Raw genomic sequence first — 22,722 nt, 5'->3', positions numbered from 1 at the left:
GGAGACTTTAACACTCTTGTCTCAACAACTGACAGAACTACTAAACAGTAGTCTTCACAATCAGTAAGGACACAGAAGAATCTAACAGCCCCATCAGCTAACAGAATCTAACTGATGTGTGTAAAACACTACACATCTACAGCAGAATACACATTTTTTTCAAGTAAATGAGGATACAAACATGCACTGAAGCATTTACTACATCCATTACACTTCTTTTAATTACCTTTTTCCAAAGAGAAAACATAATAAATACTTATTAATTATAACCAGTGAAATAATATAATACAATGATAAATAAAGGTAAATGTAATCATGTCAGACCCACTCCTCTACAATTCCTATCCACATTGTTATTGTGGGCATGAGAGATCTGCAACCCACAGACTTACTGGCTGCCTCTCATACTGACAAATTCTCAGATTCTCTAAGCATCTTTTCCCTCATCTGTGTAAGAAGGGAAAGAATTACACCTACCTTACAGGCTGTCTTTTCTCTCTCTCAGGACCTGCACAGTCTCACAATTGCTTCTCTGTAAGTTTGTTCTTTTCTTCCCTCTGCAGACTAGACAAAAAAAAAAAAAACAAAAAAAACCAAAAAACGAAATGGAAGGAAACTTCTCTACAAATATGGCAAAGTTTTAATGTTCTTATTACATAAATTTCAATTAAAAATGAATATGGCAATGAAAAACTTGACAAAGAACATTAATGTGCAGTTTAGAAAAAAAGGAAATTTAAAGGGTCAAAAAGGAATGAAAACCTCAATTTTATTCAAAAATTAACTAAGATAAAAACACAAATGGACAGAAAATACTCACCTTAATGACCAAAGAAATGAAAACTATGATTTTTCCTTAAGAATTGGTCAAAATAAAATGAAACCAGTATTATTGAGAATGCAGAATAATTTACTTTTGATTATACTAATGATAGTATAAATTGATAAAATTTTCTACAAGGAATTTGTCAGCATCTATTTCAAATTTTTAAAGTAGTAATCCCCCTTCTTGATGTTTATGGATCATTTGTATTTGTTTTAAGGAGTTATTATGCCACAGAAAACATCAGAGATTCACACAAAGACTCGTAAAAGGTAGTTCTCATGTTTTAGCTATGGTCTAGTGAAAAACTAGAAACCTAAATTTACAACAAGGAGAGTGATACTGAAATGAACTGTGATCTGTGCATATGAGGTAAGCCCAGCCAATAAAATCATGTTTCCTAAAATTATTTAATCATATGAAAAAATGAATGCAATATAATGTTAGGAAAAAAGCCTTATACAAATCATATATTCAGTTTATATGTTAAAATATATAAGGAAAGACTTAAAAAATCAAAACTGTAAAGAGTGAATTACTTCTGGGAAGTGAGATTATATGTGATTTTTTTCCATCCTTCTTTATGTTTTTATGTCTCTTACAATTTTCTTATTTTTAAAAGTACTAATCTGTTCATCTCTTGGTATTTTCTACTAGACTAGGCTCCTTGTAGAGGGGTGACATTATCTTCACAGGGGTGCTCTCCCTAGAAACCAGCCCAGGACTGATACAAAATAGGAATTCCCAGATGTCAAATCAATAAAGCATTGCTTTTGTAACCAAAGAAATTGCAACTGATTTTATTCTCAAATTAGCTGTGATTTATTCAGGAAATAATTATTTTTATGTAAATGGCATTAACAATCCATTGAACCTAACTGATCATTTCTCAGTTATTTCTGGATTTTCATGCAAGTCAAAAATCATAAAGAAGACACTATTAACATGACATTATAATAAATTAAAGGAGGTTATGTTTTTAAAATACTCTTATTTTCTATATTATGTCTCATTCCAAACAAAGTCTTTATGTGGCTTAAATAAGAACATACAATAATAGCGTTTACGTTTGTCCCATGCTTACTAAATGTCAAGGTTTCTTCTAAGTGCTTTAACCCTAGAAGTTATTTAATCTTCATAACAACCCTATTATCATCCCCATTTCACAAATGAAGAAACTGGGGCACCATGGTTAGGAAAATATACAAGATCACACAGCTGAGAATTAGATGAGTTAGGATTACACTCTGGCCCCAGAGCCCAAACCCTTGAGGCTACAGAACTGCCTCTGCCTGAATAGAGATTGGAGGCTGTCAGAATCAGCTGAACTGAAGCCGAAGCACACTGACCACAAGCTGAGATGGAGAGTGCTCCCATTTATAGCCCAGCCTTCTCTCAGGCCTTGACCTCTCCCCTAGTTGTCACCTTCCCTTCCCAAAGCAACACCTACATCCTCACGTTCTGTCTGCCCCCAACTCCACCAGCACTTACAAACTTGAAAGGACCTTCTCCAGTTGTTCACTCTAAAAGATACAATGACTGATGTGACACTGTTGCCTCTCCCAAGGAATCTGGAATTTTGACAAGAAATAGATTCTTAAAGCAAAAGACCAAATCTCTAACAGTGAGGGTTTCAAGGACTCGCAAGGCTGTGATGGAAACAATTGGATCAAGAGAATTTCTGTTGACACTAAATTTATATCCACAAAGGAGACAGTCTGGGCTTCTAAAAATAGTATGCATTTTGGAGTCTACAATTTTCTAGCTGTGTGAACATAGGAAATGTAGTTAATTGGGCCTGTTTTCTAATTTTTAAAGGACACAAAACCTATCTCCAGACATATGACAAGATTCAGTGATAATGCATATAAATTAGCACCCGCAGTCTCTGGTGTAGGGTTAACACTTTCCATAAATTGTTGGTATTGATATTTAGAATTCATTTTGGTATAGGTATTAATATTAGGGATATTAACACTGACATTAATTAACATTAATGAAAAAGTACTGAAGCCAGCATCAGAAAACCTAGATTTGAACATCAGCTCAACGCTGACTCTGTTGAGCAGACAATACCCATGGGCCCTGAACACCCTTGCACATCCTTTCTGAGTGTGCCAAGAACAGAAGGCCCTGGGAGCTCTTTATCTGGGCCACTTCTCAGGGCTGTTTTTGCAACAAGCAACTTTGAAGGATAAGGTAATGTCTCCACGCAGACGAAGAGCAGGTTTGCTTAGCGCTCGCTATAAAAACAGTACGTTCCTCTTCTGTGACACAACCCGCTGCAAAGGCAGCATCCAGCCAGGTTGATCTGTGTCATCCCATGGGACTCAGAGGGCATGAAGAAACAGACGTGATACCACCACTCTCATGCTGTTTGCTGCGTGGCCTTTACCTCTGACCTGGGAGTCTTACTTCTGCTGTCAGCATCCAGAGAACATAAACAGGCTAGTTTGTCAGCTTACAGGTAGGGTAAAATCTGAATCTTCACAGGTCATAACAGACCCCTAATTTACCATAGAAGAATGGAGCCATCTGCCCTCTCTCCCACAGAATTATTGGAAGAGCTAAACAAAATATATATTCATGGAGATTGTCAACTTTTAAATAAGATGAGAAACTAGTTTAACGTAAGTGACTGCAGACATAAGGAGAGCCTTGTGTCATAGCATTGAGAGACTCTCAAAAAAAGTAACACTTCATTGTTAATTACAGGTCAGTTAGTATCTGTATTTTTTAGACTCCATCTTAAAAGCATTCTATGTGGTTTTGGCATCAAGAGATACCAGATCCAGAGAATGGCATGTGAGTGATACAGTCCTATGTGTGCATGCCAATGAACCTTCTAGTTACTCCAACTGAAACAAAAATAAAAGTTTCCAAAATATCAACTTTGCTCTGCTGAGAATTACATCATCTTTTTCATTTTAGTTTTGATGTAATAGCTTACAAATTCATTTTTCACTCACTCAAATGAACTGTATCCTGTGAGGATTCTGTACTGCTTTCCATAAGTATTTGGTCTTTTCCTTTTGGATTAAAAACCATGAAGATTCACATAGAAAATCAGATTTCCCCCATTCCTCCTACCTCACACGCACCAAGGCCAAAGAAAAAAAAAATCTGCTCTGAGACCTACTGCCAACTGCAAAGAACTAACAGAAAATCAGGGCCTCTGAGTGGTGTGAATGCTAGTCACAGTTTGAATCTATCAAGTGATTACTGAATATGCAATGACTCATATGCTGAACTTTTCAAAGGACCAGATGGGTTCCTACCCAAATTCAGAGAGTCACTGAGGTAATTCAAAATCACCGTAACTAGTACCCTCAACATTTACCAAACCAAATACCAATCTCACTTACACGAAAGTGATTCAGTGAACAGTCACTAATACGGTTTTCATATTTCATTAGAAGTCTCTCATTCAAGGGTAGCCTTTTGTTTCAATAGTAAACCAAAGTGATAAGAAATCCATATGCATGCGAGTATGATGACTGTTTTATTAATAACAAATGGGCCCACAATGAGATCCACACGTCTGGGAAAATAATGGGAGGCCAAAGGGAAGTAATTTTCCTGAATCAGTTTACAGGTGAGTTTTGCTGTTGCTGTTTTCTTTTGACTGATGAAAGAAGGACGTTTTGTACGGCACCTAAACAAACCTGAGAAGTGGATGAGGGAATACGGTGCACACACCTCCCATTTGCCACTGGACTCCTGAGCACAAGGAGGACGCTGCCTGTCAGGCTCTGGGAAATTTCAGAGTACAGACTGCAGCACTGATTCCAAGTGACAGAATGAAAGCTCAGAAGGGACAGCCTCCCTGGCACTCAGAAATTGTGTCCGAGAGCTTTTGTTGCTCTTACACTAACCCTTTAACCACGTGTCAGCTCTATGTGCTCTGGTTCAGTGAGCTCTCAACAATAGACTTTAATGTGAAAAACAAACAGCTCAGTATTACTAACTGAACACTACAATAATTTATTCAAGGTTTGAGGGGTTTCTTTGCAGCTGGCATTTTCTCATAACAGCCAATCAAGAGAGTGATGTTGGGCAATAATTTCTCTCCACCCCAAGTTGTTCACTCGCATGGGGTAAACCTCCTAACTCAAAGGTATTTCAGATTCACATCTATTGCACAGTCAAATTTCCTCAGACACTGTAGAAGGCCTCTTACTGATGCAGTTGAAGCCAGAAGTTCATGGGTTAAAAAAAAAAAACAGAAATATGGAGGAATATTAAGAATTAATAATACTTACTGTGGTAAGCAAACAACAGCTTCACAAAGATGTCCACACCCTAAATCCCAGAGCTCGTGAGTATGTTGTTACGCTGGCAAAGAGGAATTAAAGTTGTTAATCAGATGCTCTTAACATAGGAAGATTATCCTGGAGGGCCCAATGTAATCACAAAGGTCTTTAAAAGCAGAAGAGGAGGGCAAAGGAGGAACCATCAGAGAGATGACAGCATGAGAAGGATTCCACCTGATGTCGCTGTCTTAGAAGATGGAGGAACAAAGCCATGGCCAACGGGTTTGGGAGCACTCCAAAAGATAGAAAAGGCAAAGAAATGGATTATCTCCTAGAGACTTCAGAAGATAAGTGCCCCTGCTGACACTCTGATTTTAGCCCAGTAAGATCCTTCTCAGACTTGTGACCTATAGACCCTGTAAGATAATAAATTTGTGCTGTTTTCAACCACTGTGTTGGCAATCTGTCACAGCAATAGGAACGAAATGCACATGTGTTACATATGAACGTATGCCACAGATTGCAGTTACATAAAGTCCTTTCTTATCAACGCATACCCGTATGTTTGGTTACAATTTCCAACTCAATTTCTTAAAGTGAAGCAGATATCTGCTAAGACTGTATCTAAATAAAAAATAACTCTTACAACTCAATAAGAAGAAGAAAAGCAAGCCAACAAAAAGTAAGCAAAACAGTTAAACAATTATTTCAAAAGAGAAAGGACAGGAATGGTCAATGAGCATATGAAAAGATGCTCAACATCACAAGTCACCAAAAACCCCACAAATTAAAATCACAATGAGATACCACTACATACCCATCAGAATAGCTAAAATTTTAAGAGCTGACAATACCAAGCGTTGGAAAGGATTATACTTTTAATTATGTAGCATTTGAAATATATTTTGCTATCTTTTTTTGGATGTTTCATGAGTAGTTCAACTGACTCTACAATTTATTCAAGAAGCAAACTGATTTTCAAAGAGAATTTTTACATATTTTTGGAGATTAAGATGTACATTCAAAGAAAAACATATCAGATTAGCATGACACGTTTTTCCCAAAACAATAATTCAAAAAATAAAGAAGCAACATGAACAGAGTTTCAAGGAAAGAATATTGTGACCCAGAATTACTGTTCATGTGAAAGGGAAAAAAAGTAAAGCATTAAAGAAATGCTGGTAAGCCATGTAACAAGAAGGGGGAGGAGGAGAAGGAGGAAAGAAAAGGAAGGAGGAGAGAAAGAGAAAAAAAAGAGGAATGGAGAAAGTAAGAAGTGAGGAAGGAAGGGAAAGAGGAAGATAAATTGTTTTGAATATGTTCAATAAAATGGAACACATATCAAAAATAATCCTTTAAAAAAGGCAATAGGACATAACCAATAATAATAATATGGATCTAAAATACTATGTTTTAATATCTTAATATATCATTAATGATATGAGAAGTAAAAGGACACTAAGTTTCTTAGCTTTTAGGCTCTGCCATAAGTGAAATATTTTAAATTTTTTGAGGACTTTCACACAGCTAAATGTTATATATTCATTAGAAATATGTATTTTTGCAGCCATAAAAAGGAATGAAATCTTACTATTTGTAAGAACAAGGATGGACCTAGAGGGCATTAATAAGTCAGAGGAAAACTATCACTGTATGATTTCACTTATGTGTGGAATATAAAAGACAAAGACAAATGAACAAACAAAACAAAACAGAACAGACTCAGATACAGAGAGCAAATAGGTGGTTACCAGAGGCGAAGGGGTTGGAGGATGAGTAAAATAGGTGAGGGAAATTAAGAGGTACAAACTTCCAGTTACAGAAGAAATAAGTCATGGGGATGAAATGAAAAATGTGGGGAATACAGTCAATTATATTGTAATATCTTTGTATGGTGACAGAGGTAACTAGACACATCATGGTGATCATTTTGTAATGTACAGAAACATTAAATCACTATGTTGTGCAACTGGAACTAACATAGTCAGGTGGGTAAATCACACTTCAGTTAAGAAAACATATGTAGACACTGGGAATAAATACATCAAAATGCTAACGATGGTTATCTCTGGGGGGTGGAGATTATGGGTGATTATTAATTTTTACTTTATGCCTTTCTGTATTTCTAGTTGTCTGTAATGAACATTTTGCACTGTATTGCTTGTAAAACTGGAAAGGAAACAGTAAATGTCATTAAAAAAAATTTTTATGTATATCTTCTTGAAGACAGCACAATAAATCCATTTTCCCTCAGGTCACAATGACCAGATTTGGTTCCCATGCCCACCCCTAAACCTAACATTTGCAAAGACCAACCATGAGGTGTTCTGGGTTGGAAGTGAGGCTGACCTTCCTGAAGAACAAGAGGGTTTCCTAGCCAAACATCATGGTTTTGTTTTCAGCAAAGAAGGGATGGAAGGACTGGCTATTGAGAAACCAGTGAATAGTACCAACGGCCTCCGTCTGAAGACCACCAGGAACACACCTCTAGGTGAGCTAGCTGGGTCTGGTGCTCATGGCAGGCAGCAAGACACGCAGCACCGGGACTGCAGGGCAGCTCGGTAAAAGTGAGAAAGGATTCATTCCAGGAGTTAGGCATGGGTTAGTGATCAGGGGAGGCTTAGAGGAAGCAGGATGCTGCTATGGATTGGATACCATCAGGAGAGCAGAGCAATTCTAGACTGAATTCCTAATAAATCTTATCTGTGAAGCCAAAGCTGTGAAAGTCACTCACAGTAGCCAAGACAGAAGGATGTCTGGTATTTGTGTGGTTTGTCTGTATCTGTGTGTAGACAAAGTTATCAGGTTCTCTCATTTGTTTTTTCTGTCACTTCACTGCGGTAACAGAACACCCTCGTCTGACGTCAGTGCCCTATGGGATTGTTAATGTCCAACAGCAGAACACGTGGCCCAGTTGTGAGTGTCCTGCCAGCTCCTGAAGGTCAGCAGCTGCTTCCCTCCTTTACCATCGTTTTAACCAGATGGTGGGGGTGGAGTGAGAGTTAATCTCAATGCTGTTATTTGTACCTAATATTCTTGATGCTTCATATACCTAGTAAGAGGCACAAATTTGGCAAGATTAAGCACTATTTTTAAAAGAAAAACGTGTCTGTATCAAAACTAATGAAACACTCCATTTCCTCTGTGCAGGAAATGATGACCCCTCTCCACTCCTCAGTCCCACCAGGAAACCTCAAGAGTGGTTCTGTTTGCAATAAATATTTAGGGCCCTGTTTGTTTACTTGGTCTTCCCTAATGCTCACAAATACTGATCTATATCAGTGGATTTATTTAAATGGCAAACAAAAAAGAGCCTCCCCAAATGAGCATTTCTAAGCTGCGTTTCTGGCCTGGGGGACTATGTTTCCCTTTCAGTTATAATTCTCACCAAACAAGGTACCATCAGGGGAAGCCTAAGGTATGTGACTTAGGCATATGTGACTCAGCCTACTGTGGCTTTATGTCAAGTTCCAGCTCCAACCAGGGCTGAGTCACAGAGCACAGAAACCAACAGCAACAAAAAAGACTCCATTCTCTTTGAAAAGAGGAGCTTCTAGGCCTCAGCGGACAACAAAAAGGAAAGAGTCCTTCCTGGAGACAGAAAATGAGGCTTTTTCTCTTCCTAATCTACCTGCAGAGTGCTACCCTGCTGCGCTTTCTCACCACCTGAACCCTCTCAGCTCAAGGGAACCAAAATAAACTGGCAGCCGTTAAGTCCGCTAGACAAATAAACCCCTCGAAATGGCCTGTTTGGTAACTACCTTCTACAGTCCTCTGGGCTGGCACAGAAGACAGCCTGAGACACAAGTCAGGCGAGCACACCTCTGAGGAGCTGGAGAGCCCAGGAACCGGGACAGAGCTGGGTCTCAGCTGCGCCAGGTCACCCGATCACCCGAGACACAGCAACAGCCAGCGGGTGCAGCTCGCCTATCTGAGGGCGTGTCTTGCCGTGTGATCGCTCGATGGGCTGGAGAACCCACTCTCTGCAGTTTTCCGTCCTCCACCCATCACTGCCCGTACTGCCCTACATGTCTTTTTAATCCATGGTCAGCTGATTTTTTAGGGCATTAGTCCATGACAGTCTTTCAAGAAAAACTTCACAAAAGATCAGTTCCTGCCTTGTTCTTCTGATTTTGCCTTCCCCACCCCTTCCCAGCAGGAATACCCGACGACCCACGTACAGCCCAGGTCCAGTGTGGCAGGGACAGGCAGTAGAACAGCAGCTTCAGATTTCAGGGTGGTGGTGCCTGGACCTGATCCTGTCGCCCATGGTCTTGGGATCTGGGCTCTGCCCTGTGCCATCTGGTAGACTCCAAGTCACAGGTCTTCTTTTTGTCAACCCACCATCCCCCACACCTGGCCCCATCCCCTCCCTTGTAGTGTTGATCCAGACCGTGGAACAGAACTTCCTTCATTTCCCTGCCTTAAACTCCCACTGCTTCCTAGGGCCACCTGAGCTCAGGGAAGTCTGATTAGGGCACAAAGATCAGGGAGACTGGTTACTATTTCATCTCCCTGTCCCTGCCTGGGAACATAGTTTAAATTTAATTGTCTTTACCTTTTCCTAAGTTAAGCTTTTTGCACTTATTCTGACCTGAACCAAAGGTTTCCATTCCTCTATTCTTCTTCAGAATATTGTGCATTGACTAGGAAACAATAAAAACAGATTCACAGCCTTTCTCTACAAACCTCAAACCAATGATGTAATGTAATCATGTCATCATTGAAAGAGGGAATGGTGTATGTGTAATAAAGGGGGAACTAGTTTACTGTGAATCATGAGTCTGAGTCAGTTTCTACTCAATGTTGGGGGTAGAGATGGCCCCAGAACAAGGAGCACATATATCTGAAATCAAATGCCTGCCTAGAATACATCTACATGTCAATCGTGTGATGAATCAGCTCCACACAATGGTCACATTATAAATATCATTACAGACGTTAAAGGTGAAAAAGTATGGCCCCTTCTAATGTGGAGGCACTCACATCCTCCCTGAGCTGGTAAATCACAGGCCCAAGGAACCTGCACGGCCCTCCCTCTCCCTCTTCCCCGGACTGTTCTGAGGGTTACACTGTGCCCTTCAGCAGTGATGAATGGAGTGTTGTGCTAACCTGGGCAGCTCCATTATTCATGTCCCCATCCTCTGTCCAGGCCAATAATTGCAGCATCCAGGAAGTAGAAGCAAAAACTGTATTACAGATGAAAGTTTCATCTTCCTGATTATAATATCTGACAAAAGGTAGGCTTTTCTATTAATCTCAGCTCCCTTCCACCAGAGTGGCATTTATTCACTGGTCATACCTGTGCGGGGCCCGCATCCAGGCAGCGTCCCACAGAAACGGAACAGGTGACTCTTGGGATCTATCACTTCAGCCTGGAGAAGCTGAGGTGATAATCACATCACTCCATTGATAGGATGATAAACATGTCAACCCTTAATCGACCCACAACAGGCATAAACTCAGAGTTTTACTGGAGACAGTCTGTGTCCCAGAATTCCTGACTGCCAGGACCCGGGTGAGCGCTGCTGAATATAAAGCATTCCAGTATATTCAGGCTCTTTCACTGCAGCCTATTAAAATCCAATTCACGCTTACTCAGAACTGCCCTGGGTTTGTCAGAGTCATCTATTTCCTCCTTTTAGTTCTTAAAGCGATACTCAGAAAAGGGTATTCAGTTACACAAATTATATCTAAAGGATACTGGTCAAAGATTCATTGTTGAAAATGTATAATTATAGGGACTTTTGTCATAATTAACAAAGAGGCAGAACAAGTGACAAGCCCATCAGAGTACAATAAAAGCATCAATTTGGGTTACAAGGCAGTCCATTACCATAGTTGATCGTGGTTTCTATTAAGTCTTAGAGTGACAAAGGTTGTAACTTTGCCATCTGCTACTTCATCAAATGGTTTATAGGAAAGCTTCTGGCCTAGAGGAAAACTGTAATACAGCTGCAGGCTGCTCACTGCTCTTTTTAAATTAAGACTTTTCAAGGAAGTCTAGCATTCAATCCAAACTGCAGAAAAAAGGTAAATGAATTTGTGTGGTGTAGTACCCACAAACCCTGGAATTCACAATTGTAAAACTTCAGCCATGAGTCATTTCAAATTTGCTGTATATTGGGCATGGGGCATACCTAGAGAAAGAAAACAGAGTGAGACCTGGCCCATTAGCCAGGTGGGATGTCTCTGCAATTGCCTCCCATCTGAGACACATCTGTCTCTCCAGACAGACGCAGCAGACTTCCCTCCAGGTTGCCAGCAACACTGGAAGCCCCTACCTGACCTCTTTATAGCTGTGGAGACATCAGGAGAGGAAGGTAAAGGCAGGGCCTTCGCCCCTCCATCTGCCCTGGCTCTCCCTTTTCCTGAGTCCACAGCAGAACTGTCTCTAGACAAGACTGACTCTCAGCGAACAGAGGAGAGGCAGGGTCTGCTCCTAGACTACACACAGACTAGTGTCCCAAAACAGGCAACTTCAAGGTTTCTTTAAGTAACTTAAGTTTTACTAAGTAAGGTGTCTTTGTAGCCTTAAGACTGAAGAGAAAAGAAAATCAACTACAAGCTATTAAAAAAAAAAAAAAGACAGGGTCATAGAGCAAACAGGGAATTACTCATCTATATGTACCATTTTCTGACAACAGGCCCCCTTTCTCAAGAGCTGAGGGTGGATCTGTTCCTTCAATATCTGGGGCAAAACTGGCTCTACCACCTCATGGTGGTGTACAGGGAGAGGCAGTCAAAAAAGGTCCCAGATCCCAGTTGGTGCAAATGGCCAAGGAACTTGGCCAGCTGCTTCCTATTCTATCCTGCAATATCCTTCTTTTAGAATTGATAATGTGTGTATGTGTGTGTGTCTCTGTTTGTGTATGCACATGTGTAGAGACAGAGAGGATCAAAGTTACAGCAAGCTTTTAGAGAGTGTCTATTGCAAGCATCTCACAGTCTAGTCAGGGAAATGAACAAGTAAATTGTAATAATTAGAAAACATCGTATGACACTTCACAATTGAAGTGTCATGTGGGCGCCAAGGAAGGAGGGGTTGATGCTGTCAGATGAAGGCAGAAAGGCTTCATGGAAGAGGTGATGATAAATTGACTCTTGAAGGACAGGAATTTCCAGATACCTTAGGGGTTATCTGCTTAGGTGGGTAGTTCTCAGCCTTGAGCACGCACGGAATCACCTGGAGAGTTTATTAAAACAAAGATTGCTGTGCCTCACCCCAGAGCTTCTGATTGGATAGGTCTGATGTGGGCCCACGAATTTGCATTTCTACCAAGTTCACAAGTGATGCTGATGCTGAGAACCTGAGGCTTATGTGCAGAGTAAGGAGTGGAAGCAGAGGGAGATGTGCTGGGAAAAGGCAGACGCTGGATTGTAAGGAACCCTGGGGTCGACGGAGAGACCATTCACTATCTGGACAGTAAGGACCCCTCAACAGGTTTTAAGCCACAGACTGCAATTATCGTATTTGTGTTTTCGGAGGGCAACTCTGGGGAAGGAAAGAGTAGTTATAACATGGTTCCAGTCAGCCTCTCAGGAAATGAAGTTAGAACAAAAGCCCAGGGGAGTGATAGGAACGTGGAGGATGGATCTGAGGTTACTTCCGTGAAAATGAGAACAAAAGCCTGGTCTCTTGAGCTATCCTCTCTAAGGGGGAAAATAAATCAACTATCTCCTTTGCCTCCAGAAACTGTTATTCCTTCTCACCCTTTATTAAAATATGCATGAATTCTTTTCTGGGAAAGGACACACTGATTTTAGCATCATTTCCTTAACAGCCATAGTTTGTTAATTCTCTTTTCCAAGAAAAAGGGAAATATCCTAATTGAATGAAGTCAGAGGATCCCCATGGGTCTTTCATATGCCTGTCTGTTATCCACAAAGCTCTCGGGTAAGGGCACGTGGGGAACAAAAAAGATGGGGTGGGGCTGGGGCAGGGGAGCCTGTGTGTTCATAGTTTGGGAAGAAGCCCACCAGAGAAGGCCGGAGGAGGACAGAGCAGTGATGTAGAGAAGGCAAGAGGAGCAGCAGAAATAACAAAAGCTGGGGCACCTGAGGATTTCTAGGAAGTCTCAGAAATATTTGGTAGGCAACTGAATTTCCTGCAGAACGTGCTACACAAGGGAAATACAAAATTATATTATTTTACAATATTAACCAAAGCCAACATTTACTGATGTTTAATGTCTTAGCTGGAGTTTCCCCATCAGCAGAGCCTGAGGTTCACCAGCTGGTGGTTTATTTGGGAATGGGGCCAGAGGGAGCAGGACTGTGGAAGAGAGGAGGGGCTTGGGAGCAGGGGAAGCCAATCCCAGGCTGCGGGGTAGAACTGGCAACTGCCAGGGGCCACTGCTCACTTGATCTCACAGGACCTCCTGAGAAGCTCTAGGAGACACTCCTCAGGACCATCCACCCAGGGAAGAAAGGGCCCGGGATTCCTGCAGTGGTCAAGGGCTGGCCTGCAGGACAATAAATCTCTCACCCTTCTGAGCTGCATACACAGGAGCGCCCACTGCAGGTGTCAGAGAGCCCTGGGTAGGAAGTGAGGACAGCAAGGACCTGTCAGGGTACACCTGCACCAAGCGGGCAGGGCTTGGGCAGGACTGGCTACCACGAGTCACCATCAGAGGCAAGACCACAAGTATGTTTGGTCCGGGAGGCCTCCAGTATGGCCGAGATGGGCCAGTTCCTGGGCTGAGGGTTTTAAATGCATTATTTTATTTAAGCCACACAACAACACTGTAAGGCAGGCATTGCTATCCCCACATGGCAGAAGAGGGAATGAGGGTTAGAGGCCCAAGGTGAGACAGATGGGAAGTGGTAGGGTTAGAGCCCAAATCCACCTCTTTCTGACTTTAAAGCCTGTGCTTAACCACAATATTAGCCTGTACCCAACATATTCAACTAGATGGTAACTCAAGAAGTTAGTTGAGGAAGCCATATCAACAGTCTTTAAAACAGTTATTAATTTTATTTCTATTCTAGAAATCTACCTTAAGGGAACAATCAGAAATGTGTACAAAGAATGTTTATTCCAGCCTTATTTATATTGGAATAGATAGAAAAATAGATAGATATGTGTGTACATATATGTACATACATGTGGTATCATGCAATCATTTAAACTGATGACTATTAAAAATATAATATGGAGAAATACTTGTGATACAGTTAAAAATGTAGCTTAAGAACATACAGTATGAGATTAACAACATGTAAAACAGAAACACACAGGGAAAAAAAGACTGAAAGGAAAAGACAAAAAGGCTAAAAGGAAAAGGAAAAGTATTAAAGTGGGTGGTGGGAGATAATACTAATTTTAAAACTTTTTTCTCTATACTTCTTAGTATTTTAAATGTTCTACAAAAACACATATTACTTGTATACTCAGGGACATATTTATTTTAGTTTAATAGGCAGTGGGTGAAGTGGCTGTTACCCACCAGGGGCTCCCCACCAGTGCCCTGGGTCACCTTCCAGCACCAGCTGGGCGGGGTGGCCTGCCCTGCCCTGCACCCCTCACAGCAGCTGCTGTCAGTGCTGTCACTAAGGGTCCTTTGTGGCTAAGAGAAGGGTTTGTGTTCTTCACAAAAGTCTCCTTCAAACATTCTGCTTGAGCCTAGAGCCGTGTCTCTACCCCCGGGCTCCAGAGACATCTCGGCCATCCCCAGCGGGGCATCACCGCAGCCTGGCCACTACTCTCTGTGTCCACAGCAGGGCTAATGACCCCGGAATGCTTGTGTCTGAGAAGATCTCAGTGAGGGGCAGCCCTGCTGCAAGTCTGGCCTGTCAGGATGATCTCCCTGTCCCAGGCAGGGCTAGAGCTGTTTCTCCTGAATTCCCTGAAACCCCAGGTGTTTTCCTGGTGCCTGGAGAAGATAAGGATGTGGGAGGGAAAAGGGCATGGGACCTATACCTTCTCACCCTTCACTAAAGACTAGATGTACAGTTGGCCCTCCATATAGGCAGGTTCTGCATCTGCAGATTCAACAAACCATGGATCAAAAGTATTTGGGGAAAAAAAACTTCCAGAAAGTTCCAAAAAGCAAAACTTGGATGTGCTGCACACCAGCAACTATTTACATAGCATTTACATTGTATTACGTATTATATGTAATCAGGAGCTGATTTAAAGTATACAGAAGGATGTGTGTAGGTTATATGCAAACACTACATCATTTCATATAAGGGACTTGAGCATCCTCGGATTTTGGTATCCAGGGAGGGGCATGGGACCAATACCCTGCAGTAACCGAGGGACGACTATAGTTCAATGTTCACACCCTCACCAACTCAATTTCCCTTATTCCCAATGGAGAGTCTTCATCTATAGGATTTCTCACTTCTGAATCTGCCAACGAAGTCCCTCCTCTTTTTTTTTTTTTTAGGGATGGAGGTGCCCTACGCTACATCTGTCTCATCATTGCTGTGTGGCCATTTCTATCATCATTTTTATCTTGGAGTCTATCCTCTTGACATCCCTCCTAGAAATAATTCCCAGAGACCCAAAACTAGAAGACTACCATGCTCAGGATGGTCATAGCCCAGGGCCTCAGAGTGATGTTTCCTTAGGCCACATGGTTCCCTTCTGCCCTTTAATAAACAGACTGAGCAATTTCAGGGAAACACAGTTGCTTGGCAGGGTGCCCAGTGGGGCAGACAAACACGAAAATTTTGGCTCTAACCTGAAGCACACTCTCAGTTCTACTTCACTCCACATTACCAGACATCAAAAGATACCCTGACAAGGGAATCACTTGGAGGAAACCTTGCTATATGGCATATTTTAAATAGCATTCCCCTATCTAGAGAATTGCACCCACTATGAGGTCCACCTTCCCAAAGGAACTGTGAGATCAATCTACCCAGCATCATTTGCAATGACGTGACGGCAAATATTTCTCAATTCCATTACTTAGTATCACTTGCCAACTTCCATGGTGTAAACCCCTCTACTGTGGCCTACTTCAAGTTACCAACAGTTTAAAAACTGGCCTATAAAGTCCATGAAACTTAACTGTCACTGCTCAGAGCTGGCTTGAGCCAGCTTCAACATCCCACTAGGCAGACGTGTGACTCATATTCCATAATGAGATGCACCTGCATGAAACTTCAGTTTTGAAGAGAGAAGAGAAACATATTAGGAAGCAAGCTCCACAAGGAATCTGTCTTTTTGCAGTGTGGCAGGAGAAGCACCCTATTTCGGAGTGTGGAAGACATGGTGGTCCTGGTGCCCCATGGTAGCACCTGCAGCATGGGCTGCTATGTCTGGCACCACAGCAACGGTGACAGGGTCCTCCCTGGAGCAGACTGAGGTGTTTTTGAGCACTGTTCCTGACTTCAGGGCCTCCAAGCCCACCCGGAGGTTCTGTGAACTTCTTTATATTCTTTAATAAATCCCTTTTGCATTTGGATTGAATAGAATGCATTATCTTATTTGCAAATAAGAGCCCTAGTCGATTCTGCCTGAGGCAGAGATACATAATTGTAAGCAGAATTAAATACTGTTTCCATTAAATCTGTCTTTAGAGTTAATGATTTTCCCCCATCGGGGTGAAAATTCAGGTTCATTCAATCCTATTGCTCCCCATTGATAGGAGTGGTGGACAGAAACAACTTCAAAACTGATTACTCTGCAGCTCAAGATGTAGGAAGGCTGTGGCTGTATCACCCAATGAAGCATCGAATGAGAGTCCTAAAAAGACCAGGGGAGAGTGAAGGTAATTCCTCCACTCAGCTGTGCCACATCTCACTTCACCAAAGAAACTGAAAAATTCCTCTGAAGAGAAACACAGGAACCATGACGATTATCCATTATGTACATTTTGATAACCTCTCCCAAATAAGTAATTATTCCAACTTTACTTTATATACTGTTTTAGTACTTTCTGGACCACCCACCTCCAAGATGCCTGAAATATTTGTTAAAATTGGTTAAAATAAAATTATCCCTGCCTTGCCTGACCTCTTTAATCAGAATCTCTAGGGATAAAGATCAGGAGTTTATATTTCCAAATTGTGCTTAAATTTTTGAGAACCTAACTTTTTTTCATTAATATCACAAAAAAGGGCCCTCCCCAAAAACATACGTTAAAAAGTTTAACAGAAAACCCCAGGCATAGAACACAAATTATATGTTTAGACAAGCAGATATAACATTGTCATGAAATGTTTAATTAAAAACACTTAACCCATAGTTTTAGGCCAATAAAATTTTCCAAAATTCTGGAGGATTTCAAGAGAAGGTGAGAGGAGCCCTGACCATTTTGCTGGAAGTCACCATCTTCCCCTACTTTCTCTCCACATCCAGAAACCTCCTGTGTCCCTAGATAGCTCTCTAAAGAGCGCTCTACCCAGGGCGGATTCCAAACACTGCTGCAGGTACCACGCCTGAAGATGTGGTGGAGCTTAAAATAGCTAAGCTTCAAGAAGGGCTGTTTACAAGATAGCATGCTAAGCACTCCGAATGAATTGTTTCATTTAATCCTTATGACTTTGTGATGCAGGCACAATCATTACTGTCATTTTATAGATGAGGAAAGTAGACGCAAACAAACTGTCCAGGTTCTCAGTGAGTTAGTGGCAGAGGCAGGACATGACCTGTGGGAGTCTGACTCCAGGGTCTACACTCTTCAGGATGGCACCATACTGACAGAACCGGACGATGGTCAGAGCAAAGACAGAGGAAAGAAATGTGGCCTGCTGCAAGGAAGCTGCCCCCATGTGCATAAGGATCTATCCAAAACCCCAAGACTCACAGGGAATCTTGGAGAATTTGACAGGGAGGCTGGGTTTTCTCATTAGCCAGTGAGGACCAGTCTCTGACACGTGGATGGCAGCAGCGATTGGGACCTCACCACGGTTTGTGGCCTGAAGAGTCACAAACCATATATGTAAAGTGGTGACAGTTCTTATTACAGAGAATGGACTCTGTCACTGCCATCTGATCCTTTTGTTGTCTTCATTTAAAAATGAGCTAAGATAAAAATCAAAGACTGTACAGCACAGGGAACTATATTCAACATCTTGTAATTATGTATAATGGAAAAGAATCTGAAAAAGAATACATATATGATTTATATATATATACATGTATAAGCATAACTGAATCACTTTGCTCTACACCTGAAACTAACACAATATTGTAAATCAACTATACTTCAATTTTTTTTAAAAAAAGCAGCTAAAAAACACCTTCCAGGGTGTTTTTTGCTGGGAAGAGCGGACGCAGGGTGCTTGCTGAAGCAGCCCTTTACTCAATTCTACCTCCTCCTCTGTCTTGCATTCCTGGGTTTCATAGGAACTGAAGCCCTCCCCTTGAAGCAGTGCAGCAAGGACCTAGGCTCAAATCCTAACTCCACCACACAAGATCCGAAACCTTAAGCAAGTTAGCTGACCTCTCTGAACTTCAATTATGTCATCTGTAGGGGGAAAAAATAACCTTCTTAACTCACAGGAATGATATGAGGATTAAATGAAACCAATAATTAACAAAAGTCCTGGCAAAGACAAATGCTTAATATATAGTAACTACTTGGATTGTTACAAGAGCCCACATCTCTCCCTGCATCACTTATGCATTAATTCCTTTATGCCCAGCTCCCTTCAACAGACGTTTCTGAGTTCTGCGCTTTTGCTTTGTGGACGCACATAGCCAGCAGGACACCGACAGAGGGAGGGTGCGGGTGAGTCATCAGGCCTCTGTTCCCGTTCTCTGCAAAAGCCCTACCTGAAAGAGCAGGCCGGCAGCTGCGGTTTGCTTTCACAGAGACGCCTGCTAGGGAGCGAGGCCCAGGGACCGAGGGAATCAATCTGTCTCTTCCTCGGTGCTCTTTATCTTTTCTCTCAAAACAGCAAAAGCATGGTTTCTTTTCACACGGGAATAAAAGGGATGCAGAAACTTTCTCTTCCCTTTCACAGCTTCCCTCCCATCCCTCTGCCGTCTGTGCACTGGCTGCCTGGCTCTCTGTGTCTCTCCATACTGTGCTATCTCAAGACTGTCCATAACAGAGAGCTGCAAATCAAGTCCACATCCCAAAGTCACACCAAAGGGTAAAACAAACTGAGATAAGAGACCGTGCCTATTCTGATGAGTGAGGACTGCCAGCCCCATCAGCTAAGACTCAATGACGCCTTTCTAAAGAAATGTTACATGAATTTCATTTTCTGGCTTGCCCCTAGCACCCCTCAGGTTGGCTTTTTTCATGTTTTTTGATGTTTATTCATAGGAATAAATTGTTTGATGTTTCTGGATTTTTCTTTCAGTGACTAAACAAGAAAAGAAAAAAAAAAGAAATACATAATTTCAAGCCCTCATACCACTGGTTGCAATGGTAAAAAGTGATAAGAAGAAAACAGACTTTGTTCTTTAACCAACTGTTTGGTTTATCACTTACTATGTCTCATGTACCTAGCTCCAGGCCCCCTGCCCTCAAATCTCATGGACTAGAGCAGGGTTTCTCAAACTCATCATTATTGACATTTGGGGAAGGATAATTCTTTGTTGTGGAGAGTCTTCCTGTGCAGTGCAGGATTTGGTAATATCCGTAGCCTCTCCTTTCTGGATGCCAGTAGCATCCCCACCCCAGCTGTGCCAACCAAAAGTATTTCCAAACATTGCCAAATGTCCCTTGGGAGACAAAATTTCCACTGGGTAAGAACCAGTAGACTAAATACACATGAAAACAAATGCAAATAATGAAATGAAACAGATACCAAAATGAAATGAGATCGTGATGGAAGGCAGAAATGTGTTAAGTGCCACAGAAGGGAAAACCAACTCCACCAGGCAAAATGAGGAAAAAAGAGAAAATGAGGAAAACAGAGGATCAAGCCAGATTTAGAGCTTTTGTTGTCTGAAATAACCCCCTATGTTGAACTCAAACTAGCCTTCTTATACAGCTACTATCCTTCAGTCTAGATCCTCTCATTTGATCCTTTGAAGTTAGTAAATGCAAAAACTAGTCATCTATGCAAGTATTTCCCAGCTCACGTGATACAGTCTGAATTCTCTACTCCAGACTCCAGTCCTCTAAAAGAGAAGCATGGGGCAGAGATCACTGGTTGAGCCTCAGCCATTGCCAGTGAAGAGGAGGGCAAAGAAGAGAGCAGCCCCTGGGGAAAAACTTGGGGGAGCATAAGTGTATAATCCAGCACTAAGCATAAGCATCCGAATTTACTTTTAAAATCAAAGTCTGGGACAGGATTTTACCAGCCTGATATATTTTTCTACTGTGCAATGAAATAAAAATGAGCTGTAACAATGGAGTTTTTTGAAATGTCATAAAATTAAGGTACTTCATTTGACACTTAACCAGAAACTCTATGCACACAACCACGCTGTTTAGTGGTGTTCCCTTTGCTCTCCTTCCATGTTTTAACCGTTTGCTCCTCTCCAAGTTAAGAAAAATTCCAGCTGAAATAGCAGCCACTCAGACACTCACTGCCGTAGGTCATTCATGCCAGCCAGCCACCCAGGATCACTGTCCCACGTGTGCAGAGTTGTGTGAATACACAGGAGTCTGTTTAATCTCACTGATCTTAACGCTGATAAATGTACAAAGTGAAAATGAAGGGACTGGAAAGAAGCATTTCCAGAATGGTCAAGTAAGAACTGAAACTTAGCAGGACCTTGCGGGACCTTCCTGGCTACAAGCCCTTCCGTGTAACCTGCTTCTTGTTTGTAAAAAACTTCAGTCTCCTAGGCCCTCCTCGAGTTCCAAAGAGCAGACTCAAACAGTTAATGATTAGAGAAGGGAGAAAATGCAGAAACAAAGGAAAAGCAGTCAAGCAAGTAAAGTAATACTGGTTTGAACAACAATTCAGGGATAAAACAAAGTCAAAGGCCTCCCAGCTCCTCAAGAGTTGTAGGTAACAATCTAATGCATATCTTTGAGTCATTTTGCAGAAGCAAAAACCCCCACCCAGTGGAAGTTGTTGATTACATGCTGATCACAAGCATATGGATCCCAGACTGGTTGAAACCAGAAGATTAGTGATTAAAATTCCCAGAACATCACCCTGTTACCTCACCACCAATCAATCAGAAGAGTGTCCACAAGCTGATTACACACCCAATGGCCCTACTCCTAATGTTGCCTTTAAAAACCCTTGCTAAAGAATATACCAAGGAGAAAAGATGGTCTCTTCAGCAAGCAGTGTTGGGAAAACTGGACAGCTATGTGTAAATCAGTGAAGTTAGAATACTCCCTCACACCATATACAAAAATAAACTCAAAAAGATTTAAAGACTTAAATAAAAGACAAGACACTATAAACCTCTAGAAGAAAACATAGGCATAACATTCTCTGACATAAATCTTAGCAATGTTCCCCTAGGGCAATCTACCCAGGGAATAGAAATAAAAGCAAAAGTAAACAAAGGGGACATAATTAAACTTACAAGCTTTTGCACAGCAAAGGAAACTATACACAAAACAAAAAGACAACCTAGATAATGGGAGAAAATCTTTGCAAAAGCTGCAACTGACAATGGCTTAATTTGCAGAATATATAAATAGCAATTTTCATAATATATAAACAGCTCATATAATTTAATAACAAAAAATCAAAGAACCCAATCCAAAAATGGGCAGAAGACCTAAAAAAGCAATTCTCTAATATGGACATACAAATGGCCAATAGGCACATAAAAAATACTCAATATCACTAATTATCAGAGAAATGCAAATCAAAACTACTATGAGGTATCACTTCACACCAGTCAGAATGGCCATCATTCAAAACTTCACAAACAATAAATGCTGGAGAGGCTGTGGAGAAAAGAGAACCCTCTTATACTGTTGGTAAGATGATTTGGTGCAACCATTATGGAAAACAGTATAGAGATTCCTCAAAAGACTAAAAACAGACTTACCATATGATCCATCAATCCCACTCCTGGAAATATATTAGGAGGGAACTCTAATTTGAAAAGATACATGCACCTCAGTGTTCATAGCAGCACAATTTACAATAGCTAAGACATGGAAACAATCGAAATGTCCACTGACAGATGACTAGATAAAGAAGTTTTGGTATATTTATACAGTGGAATACTATTCAGCCATAAAAATAATCAAGTAATGTCATTTGCAGCAACAATGGATGGACCTGGAGAGCATCACTCTAAGTGAAGTAAGCCAGAAAGAGAAAGAAAGATACCATATAATATGACTTACATGTGGAATCTAAAAAAAAAAAGACACAAATGAACTTGTTTAAAAAACAGAAACAGATTCACAGACATAGAAAACAAACTTATGGTTACTGGGGGGAAAGGGGGTGGTAAGGGATAAATTGGGAGTTCGAGATTTGCAGATTCTAACTACTATATATAAAATATATAAATAACAAGTTTCTTCTGTATAGCACAGGGAACTATATTCAATATCTTGTAGTAATGTATAATGAAAAAGAATATGAAAATGAATGTATGTATATGACTGAAACTTGCTATACATCAGAAATTGACACATTTTAAACTGACTATATTCAAATTTAAGAATGGAAAAAAAAATAAACAGAAAAAAAGAAAAGAAAAACCCTTGCCTAAAAGCCACCGGGGAGTTCCAGCTCTTTTGAGCATCAGTTGCCCACTCTCCTTGCCTGTCTATCTGAAAATAAACAGTGTACTTTCCT

The 22,722-nt window shown here is 41.1% G+C and overlaps 1 long non-coding RNA gene across 6 annotated transcripts in view; it reads right to left on the bottom strand.

Moving 5' to 3' along the window:
• Positions 1-22,722, bottom strand: part of LOC141577567 (uncharacterized) — an 839,800-nt gene that overhangs the window by 788,793 nt on the left and 28,285 nt on the right. For 5 of the 6 annotated variants that reach the window (XR_012506829.1, XR_012506827.1, XR_012506830.1 and 2 more), the window contains exon 3: positions 478-564. This is a non-coding gene — a long non-coding RNA (uncharacterized LOC141577567). Of the gene's footprint in view, positions 1-477; positions 565-5,085; positions 5,449-22,722 lie in introns of those variants that run through there. The other variant, XR_012506832.1, reaches the window with a different exon arrangement.

Source organism: Camelus bactrianus, chromosome 4 (genome assembly GCF_048773025.1).
Source record: "Camelus bactrianus isolate YW-2024 breed Bactrian camel chromosome 4, ASM4877302v1, whole genome shotgun sequence".
Lineage (NCBI taxonomy): Eukaryota > Metazoa > Chordata > Mammalia > Artiodactyla > Camelidae > Camelus > Camelus bactrianus.
The sequence above is the reverse complement of the archived record's forward strand: the minus strand, read 5'-3'. Positions and strand labels throughout refer to the sequence as shown.